Source organism: Cynocephalus volans, chromosome X, assembly GCF_027409185.1.
Source record: "Cynocephalus volans isolate mCynVol1 chromosome X, mCynVol1.pri, whole genome shotgun sequence".
Lineage (NCBI taxonomy): Eukaryota > Metazoa > Chordata > Mammalia > Dermoptera > Cynocephalidae > Cynocephalus > Cynocephalus volans.
Window position 1 is genome coordinate 22,052,137 of NC_084478.1, and position 18,603 is coordinate 22,070,739.

The 18,603-nt window shown below is 41.9% G+C and overlaps 1 long non-coding RNA gene across 4 annotated transcripts in view; it reads right to left on the reverse strand.

The window, feature by feature from the left end:
• The window catches only part of LOC134366828 (uncharacterized), a 323,891-nt gene that overhangs the window by 185,085 nt on the left and 120,203 nt on the right, over positions 1-18,603 (reverse strand). The window lies entirely within an intron of this gene.

The window sequence follows — 18,603 nt, forward strand, 5'->3', positions numbered from 1 at the left end:
AGGGGGCACCCCTCAACTATTCTGATCAATGTGCTGATCAGAGGATTTTCATGAGAACACACTACTCAAGGCTGGGGAAAGAACCGCTGAAAAAGATTACAGGGAACTTAGAGAGAACGGTGCCTGGTATTCAACCTGTTCACTTTTATCGTCCAGGCTCTTAAAGTAGAAGCAGTAAACGAGGTGTTGTGGAAACACGGAATGAAAGGAGCATTTATGTGGGAGCCAACAGTAGAATACGCTGTTCTTTTACGTCTCCTTTGTTATTATCTTCACTACAGCCTTCTTTATTATTGTGTCTTAATCATTGAAATCTTCCCTTAGAAATTAATTTTTATAAAAATACATGTATGGGATCTCACTGTTCACATCCTTCTGCATCTATTTGATATTTCTGTTACTTAATAATGAAACTGTGCAATATTTTCTGGGCTCTACATATGTAGATGGCCTGTATTCTGTAACTTAACAGTCATTCAATAGGCTCAAATTGACAGGGTGCAGGTATTGCCATGGTGCCCGCATACCAGCTCTATGGACGCTCTTTTCTGTCTTCCTTATTATTTATGACTTTTTCCAGTCACTCTTGGATAATAGCTGTCATAATCTTCTTGTATCTTTAAACAATGTACCCATCTTCTTCGAATAACAAATTTTTTAGTGTGAGGAACCTCCACAGACGAATTTCAAAAGTGCTGTCTTAGTCCAGCTTGATTCTGTCTCGAGGGGACACCTGTGGGGAGAATCAGCACCATCCACCCGCCCCGCCACCCTTTTCAATCTCTCTCTTTCTCTCTCGTCTCTTATTTTCCTGACTATTGATGGTTTCTGAGAATTCCAGAAGGGATTTACTGTGTGTGCTTATCAGCCAGCAATCTCTGGGGTTGGCAGCTCTTCAAAGATAGCTTGTTCTCTCGCAGGGCTATTTTAGTGATTTCTGAGAAATTCGTCCACATGATGTGTGTGATGGCTCTCACGTTCCTTGGTGTCTGGTAGGTTAGTCAGCAGACTTTCAAGACTGAAGCCCCATCTCTCTTTCAGGGAGCTATTTTGGCCAAGTTACTGTCAAGTGGCTTCAAGCTATTTTCTATTTCTCTGGTCCCATATTAACATACCAGTTTGTGGAACACACACTCATAGCCTTTTTCATTCTGTGTGTGGAAGTGCAGTTTGTTCCTAAAATGACCCTGTTTATCTCTGGATAATTCCACAGCTTCTTTAGAAGTCTCAGGTGAGAGTCAAACACCAGAACACTGTGTCCCCCAAACTTCAAGAAACACAAAATCAGAAAATTTTAAATCTACAGAAGGGTTTTTACATAAAGCCCCTCTCACTAGGCTAGCAATGAAAAGCACCACTGGCCACCCCCTGCCCCCTTCCAAGAGGTAAGTGTGATGGTGAGATAAGAGGAAGTACCAGAGCACTATGGCAAACATCTCCAAAGAAATACTCTCTTGACCTCACTTCAATTTAAACCCCATTCACAGTCTCAGGTGTGGGCGAAAGGTCAGGCAACCTTTCTCTATATAACTTCTTTATACGAGCTGCCGAAGAGGACTAGTGCCTTACTTTGACAACAACTATTTTGCTCTGTTTTCCATCTTTGGGACCTCTGCTGAAGCCGAGAAAAAATATTTCATTTTGAAACTACGTTACATATATGTATACTATACTATGCTATGCTATAATGTGTAATTTTCGTCATTCGGTGGACACTTTGGTTGTTTCCAGACTTTGCTACTCTAAACAACAAGGCTTTGCTTAGCAAGTAGCTAGTAGCTCATCTAGATTTGGCTCCAGATAACAAACCAATTTTAAGTATGCTTCGTGTCTCATTCTGCAACCCCAGATGAAGGTGTAGTGGATACTTAGTCCTTTTTTTCTGGTGGGGATAAAAGATGTGCCAAGAGGGACAAGCCAAATTGTGATAGAGTATTTTAAGCCTTTGCATACATCCATCAGCTAATACTCCATTGACCAAAGCAAAACACATAGCCAAGTACAAATTCGTCAATCAAAGAAATGCACATCAACTACTGTGAGGCGCTGGTAATAGGATGGAAGAATATTTATACTAAAGGAAAGTTAGAAATGCAACCAATGATTAAATATACCACAGTATCCCTTCTTGGCTTTGCCCTGTTCTGTGAACAATGTCTGGTCACACTTTAACATTAGCGATGATTGCAAAGTTTCACCTTTATGCCCTGAGGTTGCTTATATGTATTGTGGTACTCATATTTTCACTAAGTTGTATTAATCTTTACAGTATTGTTACTTTTTGAAGGTCGTTACATGATGATATCCTCACATGGGGCTCAGGGCTTTTATTTTGGTATAGGGTTTATAAAGTATTCAAAACATAAAGAATATTTCAACTAGAAAAATGAGACTATAACTTTTTACAAAAAAATGCACATATATGGGCCAGGCCCGTGGCTCACTCAGGAGAGTGCGGCACTGGTAGCACCAAGGCTGCAGCTTCGGATCCTACATAGGATTGGCTGGTGAGCTCACTGGCTGAGCGTGGTGCAGGCAAAACCAAGCCAAGGGTTGTGATCCCCTTACCACTCAAAACAAAAATGCACATATATTTGTTGAATGTTATTTCATTTGCTACTATACGGTATTAGTCTATTTTTGTTGCTAATAACAAAATATACGCATCCAGGTGATTTATAAAGAAAACAAAATATATCGCTTACAGTTTCTGAGGCTGGGAAGTTCCAAGTGCATCTGGTGGTAGAAACAGTGACCCAGGGGTCTCACATTGTAAGAAGGTGGAGGCAGAGAGAGCAGAGAGAGAGATAGACAGACTCTCCTCTTCTTTTAAAGCCCTCAGAACCATGTCCCTGACCATGATTTTTAAGCCATTCACTATGGCATGGTCCTACAATCCAATCACCTCTTCAAGAGTCCACCTTTCAATTACCATAGTAGTATTTCCCACGCTCTTAACAGGCATGGTGGGGGTTAAGTAATACACAAAATTTAGGGAACACAATTCAAGCTTCAGTGAGTTTTGGGGGGGACATAATTCAATCCACTACATTTGGCCCCTGGCCCCGCAAAACTCATGTCCTTTCACAAGCAAATACATTCATTTCATTGCCAAAGTCTTGACTTGTTTCAACTCAAAAATTCAAGGCTCAAAGTCCCATCTGTGAAATCAATATAAGTTATCTCCTTCCAAGGTACAATGGTGGGACAAACATAGGGTACATATTCTCATTCCAAAAGGGAGATATAGGCCAACAGGAAGGTTTAACTGGTCTCAGACAAGTCCAAAACCCAGCAGGGTAAGCACCAAATCTCAAAGCTGGTGAATCAGGTACTTTTATGCCATGTTCAACCTCCCCTGCAAGCTTGTGTGGGGGTTGCATCCCCAAGTCCTTGGGCAGCTATGCTTCTAAGTCTTTCCTGGTATCTGGCCACACTTCAGCTCTCCCCGGCTGTTATTCCATTCTGGTAGCTCCACAAGTCTGGGGTTGCTGTGGCGGTCCTGCTCTCACGGCTCCACTAGACATGACATTGTTGGTGTTTCTCTGCTGCACCTCTGACCCCATGTTTCCACTTGGCACTGCTCTAATGAAGGTTGTCTGAGGTGGCTTCGCCTCTGCAACAGATCACTTTCTAGGCAGGACTTTTCCATACATCCTCTTAAATCGCAGTGGAGACTCCCAAGCCGTCCCAGCTCTGGCATTCTGCAAGCCTGCACACCTAACACCACGCGGACTCTGCCAAGGCTTCTGGCTTGTGTTTTCCAAAGCTGTGGGTCCAGCCACACCTGGGGCCACTTTAGCAACAGCTGGAGCAGCCAAAGCAGCTGGGGCTCAAAACGGTTGGAGCAGTTCTTTCTTTTCCTCATCGTGGCATCTCCTGCCTTCATGAACTCCGTAGGTGTCTCCTCCTCTTTTCCCTGAGCCTTAGCAGCCCCAGCTTTGTTGCCCTCACTTTTTAGTAGTTGTAAATTGGTTGATTTGTGGGAGAGAGTGATGCTGGGGACTGCCTATTCCACCATCTTGACTGGGAGCTGGATCCCTTCATCTTGACTGGTGGCCTGGATTGCCCTTTTCCATTCACTGTGAGAACAAAAGACAGAAAGGAAGGGTTTGTGACAAAAGCAAGCCACATAAGGCATGTGTGGGGCCCAGGTGGTAATGGGCCTGCTTTCCCCAGAGCTGAGCATTGGGTAGTGCCATATCTGCCTCGAGACCAGCTATCTGATTAGGGTACATTCACCAATGAGTGAACATATCCTTCAGTCTCCCCAGTGTACTTGGTTTCACATTTATGGACTTTCTGAGGGACAGTGGAGATTACTGCCAGGCCCGGCCCAACCTCTACCCAGACTCGTGAACTCCAGAAAGTCGTTAATATTTGAGAAGTTCCCATGAGAATGAATAACTAGGACACTGAATAGCTAAACTCAATGACCAAACATTATACAGGACCAGGATTGGGAAAAACTGAGTGCACTTATTATCTGTTGACTCAGTATTACTTGATTGAAACCGTGCTGCTTTTTGGTTGGAGGTTCATTTCATTTCCTATTACTCCTAACTTTGTATTCAACTGGACTATTTTGTAGTAGAAGTCTGTTATTTTAAAATCTTTCTGTGTTTTTTAAAAATTTAATTACTTCAACATAGCTGGAATGAACCGCCCTGCTCCTGTTGAGACTGTATACAGGAATATGAGATTTCATGTTATGCACAACTCAACCAATGCCCAACATATTCTTACAGGAACTTCAGAAGGATGGAGCCACCACTATAGTAAGAGTATGTGAATTGACTTATCACCCTGTCATTTTGGAGAAAGAAGACACGGAGGTTCTGACTGGCCTTTTGGTGATGGTGCACCACTATGCAGCCAGATTGTTTATATGTGGGAAAAACTTGTAAAAAAAAGAAATTTTGTGAAGATCCCGGTTTTTGAATTGCGGTTCCCCATGCTACAGGTCTTGGGAGAGCTCCAATGCTGGATGCCCTAGCGTTAATTGAAGGCGAATGAAATATGAAGATGTGGTACAGTTCGTAAGACAAAAGCAAGGTGGGTCTTTTACCAGCAGACAACTTTGTACTTGGAGAAATATCATCCTAAAATGTCCATGCCCTCAGAAATGCCAGAAAGAACTGTTTAATTCAGTAAAAGGGGGCTGCATGATTCTACAGCCCTGGAAGTAAAACTTGTGAAGGATCTGATTTATTTTATATATTAGCCCATAGGAGGCCTGGTGAATACCACTCTAATGTGGCTTACATAGGAACATTCAAAAGCAGTTTTAGCAGGTCACGAGCTTGCCTGAATCGGACCCTCTTTGTTGGATGTTATTTTGACACTTACTACAAGATTCTAGATCTTTAATATTTAAAAGGTGTTTATTAATAGGTACAATTGTTTCTTATCAATATATAAGGAATTTAGATAAATGACATGCCAAAACACCAGGCACAATACTTGTATGATTTTAGTGTCACACAGATCTTAGGTGGTTTATTTCTTTAGTCATTTTAAACTTTGAAGGGAGGACCTACGTGGTCACCTGTTCACTGTGCTTTTATATCTTAGACATTCAAACTGATATACAGAAGGGCTTGCACAACCACTGACTTAGACGGATTTGTACAAAGTCTTAGGTGATTATTTCTTTTTATAAATTACATTTCTGTGTTGTTAGAAAAATTTCCATTTTGAAAAATCACACACACAAATTTCTGGCTGACAGTTCAATGTACATGGCACTAATTCACCTCTATTTAAAGTCTCCAGACAAAAAAGAGTTATAGTTCATTTTAAGTTTGCACTTTAGTGTACAACTTAACAAAAGGGGCATGAGAAAATAATGAGAGGGTGCTATTAAATATTTCTAGTAAAATGTTTCCTTTGTCTTATGTGGGATATATAGCAAATATTTCAATAAATGCTTTTACATTTACCAGATATTTTTAAAGCTAGAAAAACTGTGTTATTGTAGCTATAAATCTTATAATAAATGTTCTGAAAATCTTGTAATTCTTTGTTTCATACTTATTCGAAAATATTTGCCAATTATTATTATTATATGGAAGCATGTTAACATGTATGCATTTGTTTAATGTAATAGAGAGGAGTAGTAAATTAATATTACACAGATTTTGTCTCAAATAAATATCAATATTCATTATAATTTTCTATAAAGTGATATCAAATGCTGTTACTACCAATGTTGGCAGGTGTACTGGATTGAATTATGTCCCCCAAAACTCACTGAAGCTTGAATTGTGTCCCCCAAGTTTTATGTATTGGAAACTTAGCCCCCACTGTGACTGTTAAGAGGGAGGGAAATACGATTATGGCAATTGAAAGGTGGAACCTGGAAGAGGTGTTTGTATTGGAGGACCTTACTGTAGGGAATGCATTAAAAATGGTCATTGGGGCATGGTTCTGAGGGCTTTAAAAGAACAGAGAGGGGAATCTGTCTCTCTCTCTCTGCTTCCACCATCTTGCAATGTGAGACCCCTGGTTCACTGTCGTGACCAACACTCAGGTATTTTGTTATAGGCAACAAAAACAGATGAATACAGAAAATCGGGCAAGTCCCATGTGGTAGAGAAGCAGAGAGCATGAAATGGTGCAGCCCAGCGACCCTTAGCTAAGATTAGTGCAAAAGAAAGGGATTGTCAAGAGAAGGGGAAAAGGCCCAGAAGGCATTGCAGAAGCCTCTGGGGCTAACCCTTCCATTTCAGATTGAGGAATCTTCCCCCATGCTTTGCAACTCTAAACAACACTTTTACTATTTGGCCCTTTGTAGAAAGTGTTTCCTTACCTCAGACTTAAAGTAAACATCCATCCTTAATGAACTACTTGAGAAAAAGAGAGCTGGGAGTACTGGAGGCCTGCTTCCTAATTTAGAGACACAAGACTGAAGGCTCAGTATTGCACTTCTTTAGGAAGTGGGTGATTTTCCTAGAGAGGGCTCCCAGTGAAAGAATTCCTAGTGGGGTCTGAGGGAAACAAAACAAGTCTGCAGTAACTCTAAATCTCTATAACACACACAGATACTTGTTTATGAGATACATCTTTAGGATTGTAATTTTCCTAGTGGCAAACTAGTATATGAATAGAATTCTAGTTTCTAAAGGAGGGGAAGTTGGTCAAATACTAAGATTTGGGCTTAATCTATAGCCAACTTTCAAAGAGCAATGTACATTTTACAAAAAATATGCAAGGTGTATATGAATAAACAATCTCTGCTAAAGCACAGAATAGAGACTTTCTATAAATGGAAACTATTTTCTTATATGAGAAGACTCAATACTTATTAGCAATTTCTCCTACACTAATCTATAAATGCAGTACAATTCAAAACAAGGTTACTTTTATTAATTAAACATAATCAAAAAATTATAGAAAAATGAAGACAAAATAATTTCCAAGGAAAAAATTGCAAAAACAGAAATGAACAGGGAATTTCTCTCCACATATTAAACTGCTTATACTGTATACAATGGAATGTGTTATTGGCTCAGGAATAGACAAATCACTGGAATATATTCATATATGACAATTTAGCTTTTTATATTAACTGGGGAAAAGAACAGATTTCTTCCATTGTCTCTCAAATATGATGACAAGTATTCACTAATTACTAGATTTTGAGAAACACTGTATTTAATCTAAATGCTACAACTTTAGGTTTCCTGGGTAACATGTGATCTCAAAAAGGAAGATAAACAAGAGCCCTGAAATCAATAGATAACATTTGACTATTACATGGTCAGTCTCAGGATGTTAGGAAATCCTGCTTAGTATTTATAGAAAAATAAGACCTGATCTCTGCTTTATCAGATATAATGTTGTGAATTCCAGGTGGTTTAGAATGCTGCATATGAAAGACAAAATTATCAAGTTAATAGAGAACAATTTAGTAGAAGAGAGTTATCCCCTCATTTTAAGAGAGAACTTCTTAAATAAGGCTCATAAAACATCAGTCAAGAGGCCCAGAAAAGAATTGATTTAGTTACATCAAAATGAGGATCCTCCCCTGATGAGTGACGTTCAGTGTAAACCTAACCTACAAATAAAAGAAGAGGAAAGGTATTTGCAATATCTAAAAGCAATGAAAATATAAACAGAGGATATAAACAGCTCAGCAAAGACGGTGCTCAAGAAATGAGTGCATATATGAAAAGATAATCAAACCCATTAGTAATTTTTAAATGTATTTAAAATAACAAGAAAAATAATGCTTTACATTGGCAAATAGAAAAGTAGCACACTGCAAGTATTAGTGCATATGTGAGAAATAGGAGCCCTTGTGTCCTGCTGTTGGGCATATTGACTGTTGCAAATCTGGATATCAATTTGTCAGTATTTAGTCAAATTAAAGTTGAATGTACTCTACTATCTAGCAGTGCCAATGAGCACATACCTGGAAACAATCCAAATGTCCATCAATGGTGAATAGATAAGCAAATTGTGATATATCCACAAAATGGCAAGATGTTCTGATACATGCTGTATTAGTTTACGAGGGGTGCCATAACAAAGTACCCAAACTGGGTGGTGTAAAAATGAGAAGGTTATCATCTCAGAGTTCTGGAGGCTAGAAGTCTGGGATCAAGGTGTTGGCAGGGCATGCTCCCTGTGAAACCTGCAGGGGGGAATCTGTTCTTCTAGCTTCTGGTGGTTTCCTCGCGATCTTTGCTTTTCCTTGGCTTATAGATGCATCACGGCGATCCTCCATCTTCACCATGGTGTTCTTCCCACGTGTCTTCAACACAGTCTTCTCTCTGTGCATGTCTGTGTCTGTGTCCAAATGTCTCCTTCTTACAAGGACACTAGTCATATTGGATTAAGCCCCACCTTGCAGCTGCAGCACTTCAATCTCTCCCTGTGTCATCACGTGGCATCTTTCTCTCCCATGTATGTGTCTCTCTTTCTCTTCTTATAAGATCAATAATCATAATGAATTAAGGGTCTACCCCACTTCAGTGTAACTTCATCTTAACTTCAGTAATTACATCTGCAGCAACCCTATTCCAAATAAGGTCGAATTCTGAGGTATTGGGATTAGGACTTCAACACATCTTTCTGGGGGACAAGATTCAACCCACAGTACATACTATAAGATGGATGAATCTCAAAGCAATTATTCTAAGAGAAAGAAGCCGGACAGGAAAAAATATCTACTGTATGATCCTATTTTTATAAAATTCCAGGAAATCCAAATGTATATATAATGGCATAAAGCAATCGAGTGGTTGCTTAGGGATGGGAGTGGGGGAAGAAATGAGAGTTAAAGGGAGGGATTAAAAAAGGACATGAGGAAACTTCTGGAGGTGATGCATATGCTCATCATCTTGATGGTTTCATGGGTGTGTACATTTGTCAAAATTTGTCAAATTATACCTATGAAATACGCATAGTTTATTCAATGACAACTGTACGGCAATATTGTCGTTAAAAATAAATGCAAGTTTTGGTATTGCTATAAAGGTATGTAGTGCATTTCCTGATTCTAAATTTTATGTAAGCTTTGAAACTATGAATTAAAGAAAAAAGGTAAGATAGTGCCTTACTTCATAATTTATATATAAATATTTTGCCCCAAGTAGACAAACTTGTTATTGGAGGGAAAGTATGTATTGTTTTATCAATAACTCTAAGTAGCATGTAATAATTTTTTTTTCTTTTTTTTCTCTTTTTTTTTTTTTGTTGTTTTCGTGACCGGCACTCAGCCAGTCAGCACACCAGCCATTCCTATATAGGATCCGAACCCGCGGTCGGAGCGTCACTGACCTCCCAGGGCCGCATTCTCCCGAGTGCGCCACAGGCTCGGCCCAGCATGTAATAATTTTTTTTAGTCATATTGTGATGGCCTAACTATAAATATAAATGCCTGGACCTAACATACCCCTAACATTTGTGACCAGGAAAGTTTTAAACCAACTCTACTTTCAGTAAATTCAAATGAATGCCAGGCACTTAAATTGATTTTTCCTCTCAATTCATGAAGCAGATTTTACTGTGGGAATATTAATGGTGTTTCTGGTCTAGAACGTCATTCTTTCTGCAGTCTTCCTTGCTTGTATCCTTATTCTGTCGCAGTATTAGTGTGATTGAGGAGATTTAGAGCTCCCTAGACTGGTTGACTTGTTTCCATTCTTTTCTTTTTCTTGCTTTTTAACATTTTTTATTTTTAAGTCTTAGAAACTAGATCGTGCCTGGTTGTATGTAGGCAATGTGATTTATGGAGGGAATTTGATTTGAAATGCCTGGAGAGGCAGGACTTAAAACACATCAGTCTTGTAGCAAATGAAGGAACCACTGTGAATGATTTCTACACCCACCTGCAGCAGGACACCCACCTAAGAGCTGTGCCAAAGGAGTGATCAGTATCACAGCCGATGAATCCATTGTTAAATGACTAAATCGTAATGCTAATTCCAACCAACCTCTAATATCACCTTTTGTTAGTTGTTTATAGGAAGAAAGGGAACTGCCATTTAACAGTCATCATGTGGGAAGACTTGTGAAGTAATTTCCTAAACATTTTCAGAGAAATAAATAGCTCTGGCATGTGGATGGCCACCAGCCCTTTGTGATGCACCTGGCTGCTGCATTACCCCTGCCCTGCCCTTCTTAGTTCCATCTTGGCCAGGATCCCCTGACCTTTTATTAAATATTTATTAATATTATTTTTTTACATTCTATGATGTTGTGGTGGAGCAGTTGGAGGGAGTGGGAGAAGGGAAGGGGGAAGGAAATAGGGTGGGAGGAGAAAGAAGGAGGAGGAGCAGGGTTGAGGCCTGTGGCACCCCCATCATTCCTGCATGGGAGACCATGGGACTTCTAGTGGTGTCTTGGTAATTGCTGGGCTGGTTATGGGTGTCGGGGAGGGGGTGCACAGCCAAGGCCCTAAACCCCACCACCCTGACTCAGGAGAGCCCGGAGCACTTCCTGCAGTGGCTTGATGGTCATTGTTGAACTGGTTGCAGGTGTCGGGGGGATGTAGCTGAGTCCACCAGCCCTCTCCCCTCCCTTGCTTGGTAGCCCAGGGGATTTCTGGTCTTTCTAGTTTTTATAGTTGTTCTTTGGTGATGTGAGACTTTTACTAGTTCATATCAAACATTGTCTCTGGTCTGTGGGTATTTTGTTTTTTCTTCCAGTTCTGTGTTGGATTATTTGCTGTTCCTACCACTTAAACTCTGCACTGGAACTAATTTGTTGTCCTTTGCTTACCTCTAAAATGGGGGAAACTCCTGTGGGACCAGCACTTGAGCTCGGCAGTTTAGCTAAATTTCCTTGTTGCTGCTGATGCCCTGGGGAAGGCTTTTTGGGCACCTCAGGTTTTAATGGTTGACTTTATAGGTACTACTGGCTCTCATGAGATCTTGCACGCCTGGGTTGTATAGAAACTCTGGTCTGGGCCTGAGTCTTTTCTCCAAACTGCACCCCATGATGTTCTATATTCCTGACCACTCTCCACTGAGTGGTCCTATGCTGATTGGGGGGCAGATCAACTGTCCTTGCTGTGCCCCAATATACTCCTGGTGGCCCGTCTCCTCCACTGCCCATACTCCAAACACTTCCCTTGGGGTGGACTGTGGGCCATTCCCTTCTCATGACTCATCGGCCTCTGAGTGGCTCCTTTTCTTCAGTTGTTGTGGCACCTCATTCCTATGTGGGTACATGGGAACCCTATTAGTAATCTTGCTGGCCAGGGGGCCAGCAGGGCCCTCTTCTCCCCTGAAGCAACTTCATCTGAAGGGCACAGCTCAGCTTTTGCCAGGTCCTGCTCCATGTGCTCACCAGCTCCAGCCTTGAAGCCTCCGGGGCACTCAGTTCATGCACTCAGACGTGCAAGTTATTTAATTCCGAGTTTTATAAAATTGGACATAAATTCTGTTTCAAGCCACCATTGTTTAGTGGCGCTGAAACTTACTCACAGTAACTTACGTTTTCTTTCCCAACATTTTTCTTAAATTATCACTAAATTCCAGTATCGGGGCACATTGTTACTACTGAAGTATCCCACCATACATATAAAGTCCTGTATTTAGCACGGAGCTTGGCACACGGTATAAGTTAGCTGTTTTACCTCTCTTCATTTCAAAGGTAACAGTGAGAATTTTACTAGCTACCTCTTTAGCAACTACGGTGGTGAGTGTGATGACAGTAGTTTGCAGAGTACTGTCATTTTTTGGAGGAGAATTCAACTTAACATGACCTTTGGGGGCCGAGCCCGTGGCGCACTCGGTAGAGTGCTGCGCTGGGAGCGCGGCGACGCTCCCGCCGCGGGTTCGGATCCTATATAAGGATGACCAGTGCACTCACTGGCTGAGTGCCGGTCACGATAAAACGACAAAAAAAAAAAAAAAAAAAACATAAAAAAAACATGACCTTTGGAAGCATGGGCAAAGCAGACAGAAAGACACTGTTACTGTGTATGTGCTTAGATTGTTCATAGACCTTATATATTGTTCCCATCTTTCTACATTAGTGTTAATAAATGTCCGCAGCAGCTGCATTTAATGGTTTTAATACTTAACGTACTTTCACTATAGATTTTGAGACACATTATATGTTGGGGAAAGAACTCAGTTTATGGATTCAGACGAACTTATATCTAAATACAGGCACACTAGTAGTAGTTATGTGCCTCTGTTTCTTCTAAGAAATAGAGTCATATGCTGTGCTGGTCCAAGTTTTCCAAGAAGCAGTCAGCATGTGAAGATTTAGTGTGCAGGGGTTTTCTTAGGGGAAATGCCCATGAGAGACAAAGGAGAGTGAGCTGCAGGAGGTTAGAAGAGCCACCAGGTACACCTGAGTCCATGTGCCAAAGAGAGGGAAGAAAGCTACGATGGAAACATCCTCGCCTAACGTGTAGTCGAAAGAAAGTTCAGGAAGACCTTCAGAAAGCCCTTAAGCAAAAGTCTGCAGTCACGGGAGGCCCTCATCTCCCAGGCATGAGCCTGACTTAGCACCCCTGCAATGCTAATCCCTGTCTGGGAGCCTCCCTTCGGAAACACAGCCTGGGAGGAAACACGGCAATGATTTCAGAGCACAGTGGTTGGGGCCTTTAGTCAATTACACTCCCTCTCTACAAGGTGCATTCTTGTGGCCACCCCACCCATCATGCAGGTTTATTGTGAAATTAGAAATAATGGAGGTAAATGGCCGTGGACAGTGTGCTCGACACATAAAGAATAAGGAATACCTATTGTCATAGCCCATGTGTGGACTCTTTCTCGTAATGACTCTGTGGTATTCATAGGATATGTATTCTTTAACAGTCACAAACTCCTTCCTTTCAGGTGTTTGTATTTGTTTTCTAAGGCTGCCATAACAAATTATCACAAACTGGGAGCTTAAATAACAGAAATTTATGTTCTCACTGTTCTAGAGGCTAAGAGTCCAAAATCCAGTTGTTGGCAGTGTTTGTTTCTTCTGCGGCCCTCTCCTTGGCTTACAGACATTTGCCTTCTCCATGTGTCCTCACATGGCCTTCGCTCCATGTGTGTCTGTGCCTTCGTCTCCTCTTCTCACAAAGACTCCAGACATATTGGATTAAGGCCTACCCTAATGACCTCATTTTAATTAATTTATTTAGGACTTTATCTCCAAATAAAATTACATCTGAAAGTAGTGGGGGTTTAGGACTTCACCATTTGAACTTGGGGGGGGCACATTAGCTGTAACAGTGTTATTGGCAATCTTTACAAACAAGAAAACTGAGAACCATAGTTGTCAAATAAGATGCCACAGTTACACTTGCAATGAAAAACAAAATCATAATATCTGTAATTCTAAGCAAAGTGCCTTCTCTTTTCGTAATGTGCATTATGCACTCTTGTATGTACTTGGCTTTTGTAGGTAGCAGGGAAATAGAGAAGGTGACTCAGGCTAGTCGAAGTGAACCCGACGTCCACAAAGTAAGAGAAGCCTTTGAATCAATCTCCACACATCTTTCAACCAGTGGTTCACAATCAAGGGTGATTTTTGCCTCCTCAAGAGACATTTAACATATTTGGTTATATTTTTGGTTGTCACAACTGAGCTTGGGCTGCTGGCCTCTAGTAAGCAGAGATCATGAATGCTGCTCATATTTTGCCAAACACAGTACATACCCGCTAACACCAAATTATTTGGCACAAAATGTCAACAGTGGTAAAGTCGAGAAACCCAAGCGCAGAATAAGACAATTTGGTCACTGCACCTGTCAGTCCCTAGAAAGGGATCATTCCGTATTAGCCACGTCCAGCTAGTGACGAGAACTAAAGGGATGACAAATTGTATGGATTTATTTTGAAAATTTAGAATCTATCCTGACCATTCCTGGGCATGATGCATATTTTTTCTCCAGGCCAGCCTGATTGCTCCACCCTGTGATTAGCAGCCTGGCAAAAATGGGGCCTATGAGATCCAAACTTAATTCTGGTTTCCTTTTCCAAAACTGTTCTTCTCCCTCTTACACCTGATCTTCCTACATGAAAGGTTTAGGTGAGTGTAGAGTATAATTGGGGGGAAAATGACGAAAGTTATAATGAGAGGAATGGTACACTTGGGTATTGTGGAGGGTGGGAGAAGAGCAACAACCCAGCATCTAGGGTGTACAAGGGAGGAAGGGCATTAATGACTTGTGTCTATTAGAACTGCCGCTGGAACCTTTCTCCCCAAGGAACATTCTGGTGCAGCTCTTCTAAACTGTTGCAAGAACCTTCAATTTAACTGACTGCTGGGTCTGCCACCCCAGCCAGATGTCTCTGACCACCAGTTCCTTTACTTTTGAGAGATCTATCAGAAGCAGCAGGGGAGGCTTCCAGCTCCTGTCCCTCCCTCCCCGCTCACACACACAATCCTCTCCCAATGTCAGTCATTTTATGGAGCAGAGTAATGCCAGACCTCCCAGCTCCTGAAAACACTGTGACGTGTCCCTTACGGGTGGCAAACGTTCAGCATGTGAGACCCTCAATCACTCTAAATAGAAGTGCTTAACTCTGCGGCAACGACAGCCATACTAAACCCTCAGGTTTGCCTGTTATTTATTTATTTATTTTCAAAGAGAAAGACATTTTTATTGTTTTAATAATAAAAGATATAAAAATGGGATTGTTTACAGAAATTTACCTTTTGCAGAACAACCAGCTTGAACTCATGTATACTTCAAACAATGTTTACTGTACACGTGACATAATGAAGTTAGAGGGCACCATTGCAGTGGTGTCTTCTCCTAATCTTGCCAGCTGCACACATAATTAATTCTTATTCAAGTCTGTTACATTTGTGCTACTGAAACGTGGTCCATACACTGGCTGCCTGTCTGTGAACCGCCTGGTCCGCAAGATCAGCTCGCATCAGAATGGAAACCGACTAAGGCATTAAGCACACTGTTTAGTCCAACTGACACTTTTTCCTTCACAGCAAGACTTTCTGCAGGAAGGACGCAGTGTGTTCTTTGACGTCCTGGCTCGAGCTCCTCCTCTCACTGTGGATCTGCTCTGCTGTGCCCCAATCACCGCGTCCCTTCCCTTCACTCCTGTCCCACAGACGTCCTCGAACCTCCTCACCAGGGCCTCCAAGAAGTGAGCCCCAACCTCGATTGCCAGCGTGTGGTGCAGGATGCTGAGCAAGAGCACATGCTCAATCACCAGCCTGCTGGGCTTGGCCGCGTCACAGCCACAGGCGCCCAGTAGGGCAGCGGTCAGAGTGTCACTCACGTCTTTCCTGCTGGGCCATCACAGCGCCTCCCGCTGTCCCCTGATGGACGCTATGTCTGGTCCACTCAACCTGCTCATCAGACCCTTCGCCTGTTTCCTTCGCCTTTGCAGTTCTTCCTCTTCTGGACATCCACCGTCTGCTCAGCTCGCCTCCCGTGAGGGGACGTACTGAGGACTGTCGCAGAGCGCAGCTGCCCCGCCGTGTCCCCATCCTGCACGTTTCCACTCCTCTCTTCTTCTCCTGCAGAAGGGACTCTGTCTTCCCGCCTTTTCTCCTGCGCTCCACCTTCTGCGTCTGCGCCGCCTCCTGCCCGTCATCCTGGTCCCCTCCACCCCCTCATGTCCTCAGAGCCACTGTTGGAGCCACTCTCGGGGTGTCTGTCCTGGTCCCCTCGTCCCTCTCACGTCCTCAGAGCCTCTGTCGGAGCCACTCTCGTGGTGTCTGTCCGTCCTGGTCCCCTCGTCCCCGTCCCGTCCTCAGAGCCTCTGTTGGAGCCACTCTCGTGGTGTCTGTCCGTCCTGGTCCCCCTCGTTCCCCTCCCCGCCGCCCCCAGGACCGCCTGGCCTGTTATTTCAATTGCTTTAGGGGAAGGACCTGTGGTCTGTTATTAGGGACACGTTCTAGGTGACTGCTCTGCCTGCTGGGGTGAGGCATGGAGGGAAGAAGGCTGAGTGACTCTTGTCACCTCTACAAACCTTCCATTCCCTCTCCACGTCCCCTCCCACTCCCCTAATTTCCCTTTCACTCTTCACTCCTGTCACCACTCATTCCTTGTTCAACATGCCACACACAACGCTACCAAGTGTCCTCACTGCCACATGAGGGTCATTTTTCTTTTTTCTTTTCTTTATTTCAGCTGCACCTCAGCAGGGCCCATCGCATACACATAGACGTCTCGGCCAACCAGAACTGAACTCATTAGTTCTTAATCTATTATGTTGCTGTCAATCTGATCCAGAATATAAGATTATGAATTTTTAAGCATAATTTGTGATGTAAGTGCTTATAGCTGGCTTTGTCCCGCATCTACTTAGGAATGGTTATACAGCTGCCGTTGTTGAAAATGAGTTTGAAAATCTATTTCTTGAGTACTTAATATGTTCTGAGTGATTTATACATAATTTCTAATTTTAAGACAAGATAGAGAAACTGTGCCCAGAGAAAAAACAAGTGGGCTAAGGTCATGGAATTGGTAAGCATCCGAGCCTGCATTATCATCAAAGGCCGTCTCAATACGAAGCTTTAGCTTTATCTGTTATGTCACCCTCCCTTTCTGGTGGGTTTAGAAAGTCACCAAGACATACAAACTACCGGAAGTTGTTTGTTTAAAGCCCAGACCTTGGGCCGAGCCCGTGGCGCACTCGGTAGAGTGCTGCGCTGGGATCGCGGCAACGCTCCCGCTGCGGGTTCGGATCCTATATAAGAATGACTGGTGCACTCACTGGCTGAGTGTCGGTCACGGAAAAATGACAAAAAAAATAAATAAATAAATAAAGCCCAGACCTTGATGAGTCCAGGGCACCTCTCCAAAAATGCCTGCCCGGAGTTTATAGTACATACAGTCCCATGTCAAACTGCTTCTTTTCATATCATTAATGACCTACTTAAGGGTCCTTTCGAAATTACTTCTAAAAAACTTAACTAGGAAATTACACGTTCTTGACATGGTTCTCTTCTCACACACCACAGCTAGACACACGGGACATTCTGATCAATGTTTCACTCAGTGTGTACACAGTAAGGATTGCTCTTCTGTGTTTCGTTGCCCACTTGGATGTTCTCTGCATAGTAGGTTCTGCCATCTGATGGGGAATTTGCCTTTGCACCATTTTGCTTGTCACACTGGTTCCACGAACATTAGGTAGGTGAGACTAGAAAAGGGCTCACAGAAGTTACTCAGCTCAATAGAACGCCTGTCCTGTTTTTCTTTTTGTACATTTTATTTATTTATTTATGTATTTATTTTTGCTTCCCATTCTTCTAAACCCTTTTTCATCTTTCCTTACAAATTCACTGTGAAAAATACAGCAAGAAATGCCAGTATTCTTTTTTTCTTTTAATCCTATTGTCCTCTTTTTTTTTTTTCTTTTCATGGCAGATTAAAACTAGCTGATAGGAAGAGAATAAACAGAAATAATGTCAAAAGAGAGATGTTCTTCTCTGTCCAGTCGTGAATAGCTGCTCTGCTAGGGACCTTCGGCTACACCCACCACAATAAAGACTTAAACATATTTTTTCAAAGCACAACTCTGTGTACATGTGTACTATAGAAAATCACCCCCATGACAGTCTAGCCAGAAGGAAATCATGAAATTCCTTTCTAACAAGCTATCTTTTTTGACATATAATCACAATGTGAATAATCCCGTTACAACATTTGATTTAACTAGCATGGCTTAAGAAGTGTAAAAATGCTGTTTCCCTACTGTGTTGTGTCCTCTGCAATGTGTATTTATATCTCCTGAGGTCATGTCCACACTCTAGTAGATGCTATATCGGATGAAATTATTGCTTGTTGTTCTTAGGAATATAGTCTCTTTGTAGCTTCTCAACTAGGCTCTTAGTTTTGCATAAGCTGTGTCTCCTGTTGGCACAATAGTAAATTTAATATGGTCTCTTTTATTTTTTGGAATTACAGGTCACATTTTAACTCCTAAATTTTATAGTTCAGCACGAATATCACCAAATGGTACAAAAAAGTACAGTGGTATTTTTAATATACGAAATAAATATCTGTTTTATGGAAAACTGTACTTTCTATCTACATAGCACTAATTAACACTAATCTGAAATCTTCAAAACACGAGAAAGTGCTTTTCAGTTTAAGAAATTCCAGGAAAAATAGAATAAGTTAACTTGTTCCTCTAGAAATGAATCCTGTTAACACTTTGCTAC